The sequence below is a fragment of the Vanacampus margaritifer genome, chromosome 9 (assembly GCF_051991255.1).
Source record: "Vanacampus margaritifer isolate UIUO_Vmar chromosome 9, RoL_Vmar_1.0, whole genome shotgun sequence".
NCBI lineage: Eukaryota > Metazoa > Chordata > Actinopteri > Syngnathiformes > Syngnathidae > Vanacampus > Vanacampus margaritifer.
The window spans coordinates 2,015,832-2,032,231 of record NC_135440.1 but is presented as its reverse complement, the minus strand read 5'-3'; the positions used below and the strand labels follow the sequence as shown (position 1 = coordinate 2,032,231).

General features: G+C 41.7%; 1 protein-coding gene across 1 annotated transcript in view; it reads left to right on the top strand.

The window, feature by feature from the left end:
* The window catches only part of ddc (dopa decarboxylase), an 82,373-nt gene that overhangs the window by 62,355 nt on the left and 3,618 nt on the right, over positions 1–16,400 (top strand). The window lies entirely within an intron of this gene.

Below are 16,400 nucleotides of genomic sequence, written 5' to 3'. Positions count from 1 at the left end.
CCCCATTCAAATGTGAATATGGACTTCATTATGGAGTTCATTTAATTGATTTTGTATACCACGATGGCCTTGACAAAATGGCGGTGAGTATATGCGCAGCAGTGACGTGCGGTAAGGATAGGCAAGGTAGGCACTGCCTACCCCAGGCTGAAATGAAAGTTGAAACCGTTTTCTATTAATTTTAATTATTTCTTTCATTTCAGAAAGCCTACACTACCTGTAGGTTTAAAAGTGACAACATTTGGTGATTTTCATACCTCAATTAAAAATGACTCATTACTTCATCTGGCCAGCAGGCAAAAATGCTGCAAATATTTTCCTCCTGAAGTCCCACCGCTACTGTGCTTTTCCCAGCCCTATTCGCATAGTCAGTTTCCCAGTAGAAAAGTCCTTTACATAAATAGGCAGATCGCTACGCAGCCTTTTTACGTCGCTATATTATTCCTATGCGAACGTATGTTCGCACAGTGCATTTGTGAATTCAAAATCACACTTGGCGCACAGCAAAGCGGTAAGATGACGCCACTCTGGAGAATATAAAACTATTTTCACGCCATCTTTTGAAGAATGGGAGACCAACGCCTTAGCTACCGGATCTTCAGCAAAGTAAGGGACAAATAATTATTCGTACTTTTCACAAAGAATGGTGCAAAAGGAAAGATTGGCTTTGTGGATGTGCTTCGATTAACCGGCTGTTTCACTTTACATGGTGTTTGGCATTGCTATTGCTATTGCTAGCTTGATTTTGTGAGGAATTAGGCTGTTTATTACATTCTTTCCGGGCGTCCGAGCGGGCTTGACATTGTCCGTTTTTCGTTGTGCGGCAAATGGGAGGCGGAATACACTGCAACGTTAACTGTGGCTGGCAGATTGCGCACTGGCTGACTGTGGCCCAGAACTTTAGGTGAGTGGCAAGTTTTGAGCTGCCACACCGGAGGCGATGGATACGAACCCCGCTCGAAGTAAAAAATATATATTTTTTAAATTAAATTAAATTGCAGAGCAAAAAACATAAGAATTCAAAAAAGAGTGATGTTTTTATTTTTTTATTTTCTAACAATATAGAGGCGGCATATGTTAAAATAGTTTGAATGTATGGCATCTTGTATATGAGTATCAAGTATCTCGAGGTCAGGCTGAGTGTCCTCTTTTTTGGGGGGAAATGAAAATATGGTCACCCTGTGTCGCCTGTATTGCCTGCTGACACAAATTTGTAATTGGTGTGTGCGTCTCAATTTGTGACTGCCTGCCTACCCAAACCTAGAGCTTACTGCACATCACTGATGCGCAGTGATACTTTCTGCTCCCCTTGGCAGTACACCAGCACATATTTTAGAACGATGAAGGTGCGGCGCAGCCACACGAACATAAATCAATCACAGTTTGAGAGTTTCCACAAAACGCTGTGACAACGCACTGTTTGCAAAGAAAAGGCTGATTTTGAAGGCCTAAACGTATACGAAAACTCATGAAACTTGGCACACACATCTGATCTGTCAAATTAAGTAACATTTTACAGTGTGTTGTGCAATTTGTATTTATTTATTTATTTGTTTGTTTGTTTTTTAATGACTAACTGATCAGCAAGATCTACAAAAATATGTGTGGTGTTATAATGTTGCCCCCTTCTAGACGTTTCATATCTGACTGACTTCAGACTTGGCCTGTATCATCTCAGGACCTGGGACAACAACTTGGGAAAATAAATATAGAGTTTTCGGAATACTATTTATGATGGGGTGGGGCAATTTTGCATTTCATATTTGCTTCACTACAAAGGAGGAAATGCTTAATAACTCTCGTGTACATGCTTAAAAAATTCTAAACTTTACATGTATATTAATAGTCATGACCTGAATGCAGTTATATCATAATATTCTGTTAAGCATATAGCACCACATAGTGGTGACAAGAAATATGTTGTTTTTTTTCCACATTTTTTCCTACTGCGTTGAGCCCGTTGCAGGGATCCAGTTCAAAATTTGTCAGAAAAGCTTAAAATGTTGATCATGATCATGACTTTTTAATAAAGTGTGTGGCCAATATGGCGCTGCAAAGTCTGATGATTCACCTTTACAATAAAAGCAGCTGTAACTTGACCCAGATGATCCTATCTTCTCCAAATTTCACACATTTGATGAGAGTCCAGGCCTGAAGACATCTTAGAATGTATTTTTCATTTGTTTGTGGTAGTGCCACCTCATGTCACCTATGGCAAAAGGAAATATATTTTTTTCCTTGATGTTTTTCTCTTAGTGTGTTAACTGGATCTACCTCATATTCTCTCAGAAGCGTGTTTAGGCCTACATGATGTTACAACATGAAGTTTATGAGTTTTTTGCAAAACGCTGTTGCCGTGGCAAGGCACTGTCCGCCAAGAAAGCAGAATCTGAACATAGACAAAAACTAATGAAACCTTGCACACACATCAGTCCTGACAAAATTATCAATATTTTATTATAGTTTTTGTGGAATCTTTTTTTTTTAAATGACTCAGCTGCGCCCCCTAGAATTTTTTAACAAAGCAGCCCCGGTTGTACTTTTTAGCAAGATCTACAAAAATTTGGAGGTATGTGTAATAGCCCAAGATGTACAATAAAGTCTCTTGGAGCTTTTTTGCACATTTACAAGGGTCATACTTTTATCCCATTCTCCTTGACGATTCATCCAATTGACTTCAAGCTTGAGGGACAACAGCAGGAGAAAAAAATCTTACTATATACTTATACTTATACTACTTATACTATATACTTATATGACGAGGATGGGGCATACATTTTTGCGCTTCATATTTCCTTTGCCACGAAAGAAGAAATGCTTAAACACTACTCTGTACATGCTCCAAAAGAATCCCAAACTTCACATTTATATTAATAGTCATGGCCTGAATACATCTATACCATAATATTCCATTTAACATATAGCGCCACATTTTTTTTTTTTTACATATTTATCTATTGCGCTGAGCCCGTTGAAAGGATCCATTTGAACATTTGTCAGAAAAAAAACTTAAAATGTTTATCATACCTCAGACCAAATATTGTGACTTTTTGCCAAAGAGCGTGGCCATTACAATGCCACAAAGTCTGATGATTCACCATGACAATAAAAGCTGCAGTAACTTGACTCAGATGATCCTATCTTCTCAAAATGTCATATATTTGATGGGAGGCCAGGCCTGAAGACATCTACAAACTTATTTTTCACTGTAGTGGCCATGCTGTGAATTTCTGTTGCCATGGCAACGCTATTTTCCCAGAAAATAACAAAGAACGCTGATTTCTGAATGTCTTAACATGGACAAAAATTCATGAAACTTTACACACACATCAGGACTGGCAAAATAATCAATATCTTAATAGTTTAATGTGAGAGATTTTTTTTAAATGGCTCAATAACGTTCCTACAAATTTTCAACAAAGCAGCCCAGCACATTTCACTTAGATCTACAAAAAGGTAAAGGCATATGAAACAGCCCAACACCTACAAAAGTGTCTCTTCGCGCCTTTTGTTAAAACCAACAGGAAGTCCATCATTTTGGATTTACTTTCAAATATTGCCCCTTTTTTGGCCCATTATAGAGGTCACATTTTAAACACTCTTCCGACAGACTTTATCCAATTGATTTTAATCTATGCGCGTTTCATATAAAGATGTTTTTAAAAAAAGCAAATATTTTTAGTTTGCCACAAGCTGTTGCTGTGGCTACCCATTGTTTGCCAAAAAAAAGTACGCTGATATGGGTGGTCTAAACATCCGTAAAAACTCATACAATTTTGAATATAAATTAGTACTGGCACAAAACAAAAAAGGCGTATGTAACAGTTATTGTGCGATTCACAAGAAAATTAAAATTCCAACGTGCAAGTACCTCAAAGTGGCATAGCGGCTCGCTGCTCTAGTTTCACTTTTTTTTCTGCTACAAACAAACCACTGACTCCTCTTGTCCACCATGTTTGTTTATTCCCGAAGTCACGTTTAATCTCGAGAGATTTTGTGAGAATTCCCGTTTGACCTGGGCATATTCATCCAAACTAATCCAAACCAATCCAATTTGTTTTATAAAGCAGTTTAAAAACAACACTGTCGACCAAAGTGCTGTAAATAAATCAAAGAAAAAGCACAAAAATGCAACAACAATAACAATAATAAAATGGTTAAAGGCATAAAAAAACTAAACATAAAAACTATCAAAATAACAAAGTCAACTCTCAAACCAGGTTAAATGTCAGTGGTAATAAATACATTTTTTACCAATGACTTAAAAATTATAAATCATGAATGAAATTGGTTTGTGTGTGATGTGATTTTGCAACTTAGCTCCTAGGATCATTGGAACAAGCAAACCCATGAGGATGGGTATGAATTATATTCAAACTAGAATTGATATTTATTAACTAATGTACAAGGTTGATTTATTAGAACTGTGGTACTCTTACTTAATATAATGCATCGCAAATGAGAATATGTTCTTAATTGCCTTAACTGATAAAGGTTAAAAAAAATATATATATTTTTTAAATATACCACCCCTGAAACAAACCCTTTTCTCTTACTTAAAACCAGCGGTAAGGGATGCCGTCAAGCTGAAGAAGGAGTCCTATCGGGCCTTTTTGGCCTGTGGGACTCCGGAGGCTGCTGACGGGTACCGGCTGGCCAAGCGGAATGCGGCTTTGGCTGTCGCTGAGGCAAAAACTCTGACATGGGAGGAGTTCGGTGAGGCCATGGAAAACGACTTCCGGACGGCTTCGAGTAAATTCTGGTCCACCATCCGGCGTCTCAGGAGAGGAAAGCAGTGCACCGTTAACACTGTGTATAGTGGAGACGGGGTGCTGTTGACCTCGACTCGGGACGTCGTGAACCGGTGGGGAGAGTACTTCGAAGACCTCCTCAATTCCACCAACACGCCTTCCTTTGAGGAAGCAGGGTCTGGGGACTCTGAGGTGGGCTCCCCTATCTCTGGGGTCGAAGTCGCAGAGGTGGTTGGAAAGCTTCTCGGTGGCAGGGCCTCGGGGGTGGATGAGATCCGCCCGGAGTTCCTAAAGGCTCTGGATGTTGTGGGGCTGTCGTGGTTGACACGTCTCTGCAGCATCGCGTGGACATCGGGGACGGTGCCTCTGGATTGGCAGACCGGGGTGGTGGTTCCCCTTTTTAAGAAGGGGGACCGGAGGGTGTGTTCCAACTTTAGAGGGATCACACTCCTCAGCCTCCCAGGTAAGGTCTATTCGGGAGGTCGAATCTCGGATCCAGGAGGAGCAGTGTGGTTTTCGTCCCGGCCGTGGAACAGTGGACCTACACCCTCAGCAGGGTCCTCGAGGGTGCGTGGGAATTCGCCCAACCAGTCCACATGTGCTTTGTGGACTTGGAGAAGGCGTTTGACCGTGTCCCTCGGGGAGTTCTGTGGGGGGTGCTTCGGGAGTATGGGTTACCGAGCCCCCTGATATGGGCTATTCGGTCCCTGTACGACCGATGTCAGAGTCTGGTCCGCATTGCCGGCAGTAAGTCGAATTTGTTTCCCAGTGAGGGTTGGACTCCGCCAAGGTTGCCCTTTGTCACCGATTCTGTTCATAACTTTTATGGACAGAATTTCTAGGCCGAGGCGTTGAGGGGGTCCGGTTTGGTGGCCTCAGCATTGCATCTCTGCTTTTTGCAGATGATGTGGTGCTGTTGGCTTCTTCAAGCCGTGACCTCCAGCTCTCACTGGAGCGGTTCGCAGCCGAGTGTGAAGCGGTTGGCCGAGTGTGAAGCGGTTGGGATGAGGATCAGCACCTCCAAATCCGAGACCATGGTCCTCAGTCGGAAAAGGGTGGAGTGCCCTCTCCGGGTCGGGGAGGAGGTCCTGCCCCAAGTGGAGGAGTTCAAGTATCTTGGGGTCTTGTTCACGAGTGAGGGTAGGTTAGAGCGGGAGATCGACAGGCGGATCGGTGCAGCGTCTGCAGTGATGCGGACGCTGTATTGGTCCGTTGTGGTGAGGAAGGAGCTGAGCAGAAAGGCAAAGCTCTCGATTTACTGGTCAATCTACGTTCCTGCCCTCACCTATGGTCACGAGCTGTGGGTCGTGACCGAAAGAACAAGATCCCGGATACAAGCGGCCGAAATAAGTTTCCTCCGCAGGGTAGCCGGGCTCTCCCTTAGAGTTAGGGTGAAAAGCTCGGTCATCCGAGAGGGACTCAGCGTCGAGTCGCTGCTCCTCCACGTTGAGAGGAACCAGTTGAGGTGGCTCGGGCATCTGGTTCGGCTGCCTCCTGGACGCCTCCCTGGGGAGGTGTTCCGGGCATGTCCTACCGGCAGGAGGCCCCGGGGACGACCCAGGACACGCTGGAGAGACTATGTCTCTCGGCTGTCCTGGGAACGCCTTGGGGTCCCGTCGGATGAGCTGGCTGAAGTGGCTGGGGAGAGGGAAGTCTGGGCTTCCCTGCTAAAGCTGCTGCCCCCGCGACCCGACCCCGGATAAGCGGAAGAAGACGGACGAACAATGAGAATTGATTGGTTTGATAAGCATAATTAATAATAGAATTGGAATGACTAAATTGTTATCAATTTCCACTCCTAAATTTGATTTAGTTTGTGTATTAGATTGTGAAATTGTAAAAGCCAATGGTCAGGAACGGCTTTTGACCTTTGTGGAATCTTGAAAAGCTGATTTAAATTCCTCATGAATTGCTTTGTATTTGGTATTAAAAGTCAAATTGCATGGTGTTGAAACTTGCAAAACAAGCAAATTAACTCATTTGCAACCATTAAAATGCACTAATATCTTTCTTGCTGGAAGAAATTAATAATTGCAAGTGCATGTTTGTGTCACGTTGCCTGTGGTTGTTGACCCAAGAGCAGGGAAGCAGAGCGAGCAGGCCAAGGTGTAAAGTCCAACGAAAAGGGTTTCATTAATTAAACAAAAACAAGGTGGTTCACAATGTGCCGATAAGCCCTTAATCCAAGCAAAACCCAATGGCATAATGAAGGAAATGGCAAGACGTGGGGGGAACAACAAAACGTGGAAACGACAATGGACCAACAAAGACTGAGGCCCAGTCCACACGAAAGCCCGTTTCAATGTTATCTGCACAAGTTTCTTGCTGTTTGGGTTGTTCGCCCACATGGCAGCGCCATTTCGGAGCTTGAAACCGATCCCTTTTGTAACCGGGCTTAAGAGTGGAAAGATTTCAAAACGTGCCCCGTACGTTCCAATGTGGACAGCATATGTGGGCTACTCAGTGATGATGTCGTGGTTGCAGCTCAATGACGACGCATTGTCGTAGTTTGATGACGTATGTTTCAATTCTCGCATAGGATAGGGTTCTATAGCACTGATACTTTACATTCATTTTCACATCTAAGCAGCAGTGGCTTCGTTCGGTTGGTAAACACAAACACAAATAATGTATGGTAGCTAGCATGAACTAACGCTGAGAAAGCAGACGATAAACATATCTGCAATTGATTGGTTCTGGATTTTCAGCTGCTGGCCCATTTCCAGTGTCCCCGGTGGCTGTGGGGGGCTGTGCTTGCCCTGTCTGGCTGCGGTCGACGGCTCCCCTCTTTGATGGAGGTTCTCATGCATGCCAGATCCACCATACCAGCATCTACTGAAATTCAAATACAATATGCTTCTCCCACTGGTTGTTGAATCAGTGGAGGCTGGTGTCTGTGGATCTCACTCTGCTTCATCTATACTTTCTTTAGTTTTTGTTTTGGCCTCTTTAGGTCTCCCTAATCTGTTGGAAGTGAGAGGTTCCTGGGGTTGGTGAACAATTCTGGTTTTGTAACCCTGTGGGTGGTGTCTGGTTTCACTTTGTTTCATCTTTCTTTCCTTTGACCCTTTCTCTGGTCTCCTGACAACTTCACAACTCTGGCGGGACTCTGAATTATCAGGTTAAGGTGACGGGTATGGGACTTTTAATAAGTTTCAGGTGAATTAGAGGACTCACACACACACACACACGTACGCATACGTACACACAAGCAAGCGCGCACGCAAAAAAAAGAAGGAGAAAAATTATGATGACATGTTGAATCGGTAAGACTACCGAATGAACAATACTGAGCTCTCAAGAATTTTTATTTTTTTTTAAATGGTCAAACTTTGTGGGCGTGTTATGATTAGAGCCGGCTTCTCCAACCGGTTGCTGGTGGCGTAGTTTTGAGTTGCTTGCGGACAGATTTTGAATCTTTCTTTGAAATGTTCCAACATGTCAAGGAAGCTGGAAACATATTCAATCCAACACACCACCTACACTAAGGCTAACTTCAAAATGAAATGTTCCAAATAATACATTGACGGCAATGCAAATAGCCTAAGTAGACTTTTACTTTGAAGTTGGCCCGCATCGTAGCGTGATGGCTAACTTAGCTTCCTTTTTCGATGTTTTGGATTTCTTTATCATAGTTTTTATTGATATTACGTGGTTGCGTTCAACATCAACCCAACGCTAACCCTGAAATTCATTTTCAATCACTAATTTAGTTAGTTAATTATGCCATCATTGAATGGATACGGCACAAATCTCCGATGTCAGTTCCTAGCAGCTAGCTGTTAGCATTAACAAGTGCCTTGCTGCCAACAGTAAATGAGTTTGACAGCTTGCTTTCTTAACTTCTTTTTCTATATTCTTGACCAAGGCTACTTTGTAATTCACTCTCCACATTTAAAGGAAGGGAATGTGCCTTAAATTGCACGTTGAGGTCTTTTCATAATTAAAAAATAATAATAATAGAACATTGGCTTCATTTATTTTCAAAACACTTAGGAACACAACTTTAAGCAATTAATACCTTGTTATTACATGGACCACGTATAAATTAAAAATTTATCTGCCTCATAATGCACTTAAAGTTGTCTGGCCATATTAGACATTTTGAAATGATTTTTTTTAATGGGCAAAAGTGTTTTGCCGTTTTACTAACCAATTTAAGACAAAGTACTATTTATCTTTTTTTCTTTATCCCAAAAACTTTTCGATCCATTACTCAAATCCGTGATCCGATCCAATCTGAACCGTGGCTTTTGTGATCCGTTGCACCATTAGTTGCTTGCCTCCGTGGGTCAAGGAAGCAGCCAATTTAGCCCAAATTACGGTGCGTCCCGGCTAATACGGGACAGTTGGCAAACCTAAGGACAGGCACAGTCCACTTTCTGTTACCAAATTGCCAGATGTGCTGGAGGAACAGCAGCTGTGTCCACTGGAAAGCCCAGAAAGGCGCAAGACGACTTTCAGCACTGGATCATGCTACCACGGAAATTGAGATGTGTCCATTTTTATGCCGAGTGCTCGTGCATCAGTCTACAAAAATAGAGCCGATGATGTTATCCTGTGTTTGCACTGTCCAGTCATGACCTCACCAATTCGATCAATAACTGATCAGGAGCCACGATGCGGAGTGAGAATGTCTCTCCACAATTGAAGCATATTAACACGACGCACGTGTCGACGGTCGATGTGTTAAGAAATTCATATGAGTTCTGGCAGCCTTTGTCACCAATGCATGTGACACGAATGATGACACTTTGGCTGGCTTAGTCCAGGACCATAGCTAATTATTTGGAGGCCCAAAGTAAACAAAGTCACAGCCACAGTCATAGCCTCCCCCCACATACTTCAGTAAAAAAAATTATATTTGGTGAGTTATGAAATTTAGGCCTCTTTGTCATGCTTTTTTTTTTGTTACAATGATTTGACAGCTTAAATTTCCTGAGCTATAGTTATTACCTAACAAGTATCTGAACACTTTTGTTACGTTGGGATGGTGGTTGCGGACCCAAGTGCAGGGAAGCAGGGCAAGGAGGCAGAGGTGCAGTCAAAAAGGGATTTAATTAAACAAAAAAACAAGGAGGTACACAAGGTAGCGATGGCAAATTCGAAACTGTGTTTTGGTACGTGCCGAACGCAGGCAGAACTTGTGATTCGAATCGCGTTCCTAAACCTGTCTCAGAATCAGGATGTCACGTGACAGTTGCCTTTCGCGTTCCATTACGCCTCCAAACGTCACATTGTTTCAGCAAGTGCCTTTTCTAAAATTAAATAAAATCCAACCATTGCACTGTATTAAAATGTCTTGAATCTGAAATAAATCCAACCTAAGTATACTTTGTATGTAAAATTGCCCCGCTGATTCATCGCCCTACATGATAAAATGTCAACATCCTCTTGAACGCTTTGAATGCGGCGGTTGGTTTAGTGGTAACGCACCCGCACAATGGGCTAAGAAAAAGGTCTGTTATCCAGGTAACCCAGGTTCAATTTGCGCTACGGGTGTCATGTTTTTGCAGGTCATTCTTTTTTCTCTCTAATACTTTCTGTCAAAATTTGATACCCTGTCGCAAAAAAAGCCTTTGAAATGTAGCTTGTTGAAATGTAGTTTTTGATTACATGTGATAACACTGGGGGTTTCATCAAAGCATTTAAGTCATGTTGAGAGGCAAAATTAAAAACAAACTAAGTATCAGCAACAAAAAGCTCATTTGTATTTCTATACTTATTTTGACGTGGTGGGTGTTATTCAGTTTCCCATGGTAATATTTCTCTCTCTTATGGCGTCCATTACAATTATAGCCCGATTGCCAGTTGTGTATATAAGGTGATGACAGACAGCCAATAGTTAGTTTCCTTACTGGGGAGCTGGCAACACTGATCTACTGTTTGATTGTAACATTATACACTTGGCCACCAGATGTCGCTGTGGGAAGATGTTTCGACTGTTCTAAAAGATCGATTATTTTTGTGAATCAATCGTTTCAAATGATTTGATCGTTTCAATGTTCCATTTCTGCCATCCCTAACACAAGGTTCTGGATGACAAACAAAAACAACAACATCCAAGAAAGGCAAGCAAGGCAAAACATGGGTGAACTACAGGGCAAAAATATGGCAGCATGACAGGAGGAAACAATATGGGATCGACGCAGACAGAGAGGAGACAAGAAACTAAATACACACACACTAATTGACACAAGACACACCTGGGCAAGACACAAGTGGCAGAGGGTGCTGATTGGTTGACACATGAGGAAGGGCAGGCAAACAGGTGGACATGACAATGCTTGACAAGGCTTGGGAGGCACACAAGGACAACAAAACAAAACATTTCATGACTGAAACTAAGGCCCCGTCCAGACGGAAGCAAAGCCGGCTTCGTTCCTCAAACAAATCTTGCACACACAGAAGTATTTAACGGCTGTAATGTATATGCCAAGTCGAGGAGTGGTGCTGTAGCACAGCCACAGTGAGTTACCGGAAAGCGTAGAAGAAGAATCAGCTTTTTTTTTCTTACTTTATTGCAATCTACAGAACAAACATGGCTTTGCATGTATCAAAACAACATAAAAAAGACTAATACAGGAGAAGTGACAATGGCGGGTGATTCAAGTATAACACCGCTTGTTGAACGAGGGAATAAAGAAGCAAAATATCTTGCTGCAAAAGCATAAGCAAGCTAAGGAGGCTGCGCAAAACGACTACTACTATCCGCCACAGCGGCAACATTAAAATTATCAGGCATATGAGTCATTGTGCAGATAATATTTTAGACGTGTTTTTCTTCGGCACTGAAAGTTTCAACGATCAAAAATTAACATTTCAATCGCAAAATGTTTCAGCCGCTATCTTGTGATAAGGGCACAGTTCCTGTTTTCCAGCTGCAGGAGCATAAGCCAAGCTCTTATCTCATGGAGCTCTGCTCTCTTCACAGATAACTTCAATTTACATAATTCAAACAAGGTTATACCGCTAAATAAATCCTTTGCAATACTACAAGTGTAAATATGGGATAACTTATGTTCATGTATTCTAACAGTGGCGCTATATTTTTAACCAAATATTGTCATTGAAATACCTTCAGGTCATGATTATAATCATGCATGTGAAGTTTAGGTTATTAAGCATTTCCTCTTTCATGGTGAAGGAAATATGAAACAGAAAATGTAATGCCCCGCCCCCGTCATATAGTATTGTGAAAACTCTGAGAGATTTTTTTCCCTGTTGTTGGCCCAGGGTCTTGACATGGTCCAGGCCAAGATTGAAGTCAATCGGATGAAAAGTGTAGGAGAAATGGGCAAAAGAATGCCCTCTGTAAATGTGCAAAAATTGGCAAAAATCGGACATTCAAAAATTCATAGCTCACTTCCTGTTCATTTTAGCATATTGCTCCAAGAGACTCTTGGGCTCCATATACCTCCCAATTTTCGTTGATCTTGTTTAAACGTACAACCGAGGCTGCTTCGTTAAAAAATTCTAGCGGCCGCTAGTGAGTCATTTTTGTAAAAATCGCACAAATACACGATAAAACATTGCTCATTTTGCCAGACCAGTCGTGTTTGCCAAGTTTCACAAGTTTTCATGCATGTATAGGCCCTCAAAATCGGTGTTGTTTTCTTGGAACGCCCACAGTGTTTTGCGAAAACGCAAACATTTCGTGTTGTAACATCATGAAGGCCTAAACACACTTCTGAGCAAATATGAGGTAGATCTGGTTAACCAGCCTAAATAAAAACGTCAACAACATTTTTTTATTGTGTTTTGCCAGTGAGTGCACTATTAATTTAATTTAATTTAAGTAAACTTTTATTGTCATGGTGAATCATCAGACTTTAAGGCACCGCCAAGGCCACACCCTTTGCCGAAAAGTTACAATATTCGTTCTAGAGCATGACCAACATCTTAAGGTTTTTCTGACAAATTTTCAACTGGATCCCTTCAACAGGATCGGCACAATAGAAAAAAACAAAAAAAATAATTTCTTGTCACCACAACCAGCTCAGCGGCCTAGTGGTAGAGTGTCGGCCCTGAGACTGGGAGGTTGTGGGTTCAATCCTTCGTGCGGTCATACTAAAGGCTATTAAAATGGGACCTACTTGACACCAAATGATTTCGCCCCACTCTGGTAGGTTTGACAATCAGTTGTACTTTAACCACTAGGTGGCGTTATATGAATAATCAAATTTAATCATATAGATATTTTCAGGCAATGACTATTAAGATGCATGAGAAGTTTGGGTTTTTAATAGGGATGAGCGAGTGCCATACCAGGTATTGGTATCCGGCCGATAACAGGACACATTTCACGGTATCGGTACTCGCGACGGATATCGATACTTGTATCGTCACCCGCTCTTGTGGCCGTTTTTCGGTCAGGAACTAAAGGCTGAAATTGTTATTTTGTATTTATTGACCGCCACAGGGGGCTCCGGTAAAAGAGCATATAAGTCTTCAGTTGTACTCAACAATGTAATTAGCTCTGAAGTGCAGACAGATCTTTGTATATTATATAGTATATCGTCATTGACCACTGCACTGCTAAGAGATGAATGATGAACAGAGAATGTAAAACAGGAAACTGAAATACAGAGCAGCCTTCCAAATTAAAAGCATGTATTTCAAAACAAGATATAATTAAACATCACACACTAAACAGCTTCATGAATTCTTAACATGGTAGATATTATTAAATTGTTTGAAACACTACTGTATTCAATTGAATTATTTGCACTTCACTGTATTCCTTAAAAATAAGTTGTATAACCACATATGCCACTGGATTGTTTGTTTCATTTATCTATTTTGTAATGCCTTTTATTGTGTGTTCTATACAAAAAGACTTTTATGAACAAATTTAAAAAATATATAATTGCCATTAATTTCAAGCAATTGTTAAGGAAATTTGCTATAATTGGGATGTATAGGTTTTAATATATATATATGAAATTTTTGGGCCGAAAACCGAAATGCCGTATGTATGTATATGTATGTATGTGCATATATGTATATATATATATATATACACACACATACATATATATCCAGCCAAAAAGTAAGAGTAGTGGTCCTTGTAGTAAAAGTAAAAAGTAGTCATTAAAATAACTCAAGTACATCCATCCATCCATCCATTTTCTTGACCGCTTTTCCTCACAAGGGTACTCAAGTACATGTAAAAAAAAAAAAAAAAAGTATTCGCTGAAAAGTACTCAAGTACTGAGTAACTGCTTGAACATAAAGTCTGATTTATTTTTTTAAATAATGTCAACAGACAAATTCAAATTGTAAAATTAAAAAAAACAAAAAAAAACTTTTTGAGTTCAAACAACAGTGCAAGCAGACACGTTAGCCCAGGGGTAGGCAAGTTCGGTCCTAGAGAGCCGCAATCCTGCATGTTTTTGATGTCTCCCTTCTCGAACACAGCTGAGAGGCTCCTGCAGAACGTAATCATGAGCTGATGATTTGAAACACGTGGGTTGGAGGCAAGAGACACCAAAAACATGCAGGACTGCGGCTCTCTAGGACCGAACTTGCCTATCCCTGCATTAGCCCAAGCATACACGATCCAGTCACAAATTGTGGCGTATAGCTTGCTCGGCGGTGCCTCCCAGTCTAATCACCATAGTAACAACAGAACGTGTTGCGGAAATGCTCCCACACAGTCATTCAAGCGGAGCGCTTACCAAAGTCGCACAACATTTAGATTTGGAACTTGTTGAACACAAAAGACACACCTCGCTCTCAATGCATTTCCAATAGAAGCAGGGCGACAAAAAAATTGCCTTCTCCCCTCCCCCTGGGCGACACGCGACATTCGTGCATATGAATTTTCGCGCTCGCACACGTATATGTGCACGCGTAGGCTTGCGACGCAATACTGGAAAGTTGAAACATGTTCAACTTTTGTCGCTGTCGCCGGGAGGCTTCAACCAATCAGCGATGGTTTCATTGATGAGCCAATGAACGCAGGGCATGCTACACAGGGCTATTCAGCAAAATGGATGGGATAATTTTAGCAGTGTCTGACTATCATTTTGCCCCCTCCCCCCCCCAAAAAAAACAAAAAAAAAACATTTTGTACAATACTTCACGCAATGATTTCCATGACGTCAACAAAAAGGCCAGCGCATGAGTGGTAGGTACAGGGTTAATTTGTTCAGTAAGTTTTCTTTTCCGTTTTTGTAACAGTTGATAATAATGATAATAATAATAATAACATTATATAGGAAATGGATGGATCTTTATGCTGGAACTACGTGCTGTAGTGAAACTTATGTGTTTACAATGAAAACGATTCCCTCCAATTTAATAGATAATCAAATCTGTTGTAACAAGAGAGCGACGTATGTTGCTGCCGCCGTCGCAGCTGCTTATTGCGTCCCGTGTATTGCGACCTGGGAGGCGATGAGGTACGTATTTCGCTGTCGTTTGTAGCCTTCTGTGTGTCTAGCCCATTAGGCGTGCCGTCGACGTAGTTTACCATTGTGTGACGCTTGCGGGAGGAGATACTATGGCATAGGTAGCATCACAGAGCATTAAAAAACAAACAAACAATTGTGCAGGAAAATTTAGCAAATGGAAGTGGAAGTGAAATGTATGCAGTCAATTTGACTGCTATGTCACTCAAAATAGTAACACTCAAATATCTTTGTGTTTTGAAATAATAATAAAACAATGTTCGAATAAAACATACACATATTTAGGAAACGTCAGGGTCCTATAGGTACCTAGATTTTTTTTAACCAAGGCCAAGGCTTTTCCTCCACCCGTTTCCAAAAAAAAACTTGGTGAACGTCTTTTAACGTCTTTGCCACTCCTCCGTAGGATTTCACTAAACGTTATTTAATGTTTTTGGCAGTCAAAGAGTTAAAAGACGTTCACTATGTTTTTTTGGGTTTTTTTTGGGAAACGGGTGGAGGACAGCCTTGGCCAGCTTTGCTGAAAGTATCAAGCAGATCGAGTTAGTATAATGACTATTTTTAGGCACTAGATGGCAGCGATGACTCTCTTTGGACAAGATCGGGTAGGCGTCAGTAGAAGACGTGAGGCGGAGCTAGAGTGTTGAGGAGAGAATGGCTGAGGAAGCGAAAATGGCGACCGGTTGCAAGCAGCTCATGCTTGAGCATTTTTTTCAAAGACGAAAAGCATCGACCAATGCTAAAGAGCACATTGATGACGACGATGATGATGATGGTGACTCCGAGGTTGACGCGGAAGTTGGAAGCGTTGACGCGGCGGCTATGATCACGTCGTAAAGACTCACCGGCTAGCGATGCTAACGCCCGAAAACGCGGTGCACAACAGAGCACTTCTGCACAGGCGGACGTTCAATCGGACGACAAAGAGTACCCCGAGTCCAATGCATATTTATTGGAGGAGTGGGTACAGTCTGATCATGGAGAAGACACTGGTTCTGGACTATGATGCCACCATGAATGGAGTGGATAAGATGGATAAGAACATCTACCACCCGGTATAGGAACTGAAGGACATGAGGAAGCCAGACGTAACACCAGGTCACCGTCATGATCCTGAGAGTGGACTTGATGGCAACATGGCCAAACACACACTGCAGTATATACTTGCTATTCCCCGGAAAAAAAGGCCGGCAAGAAAGTGTAGCGTCTGCACGCGAAGGGGCAATCGCAGTGA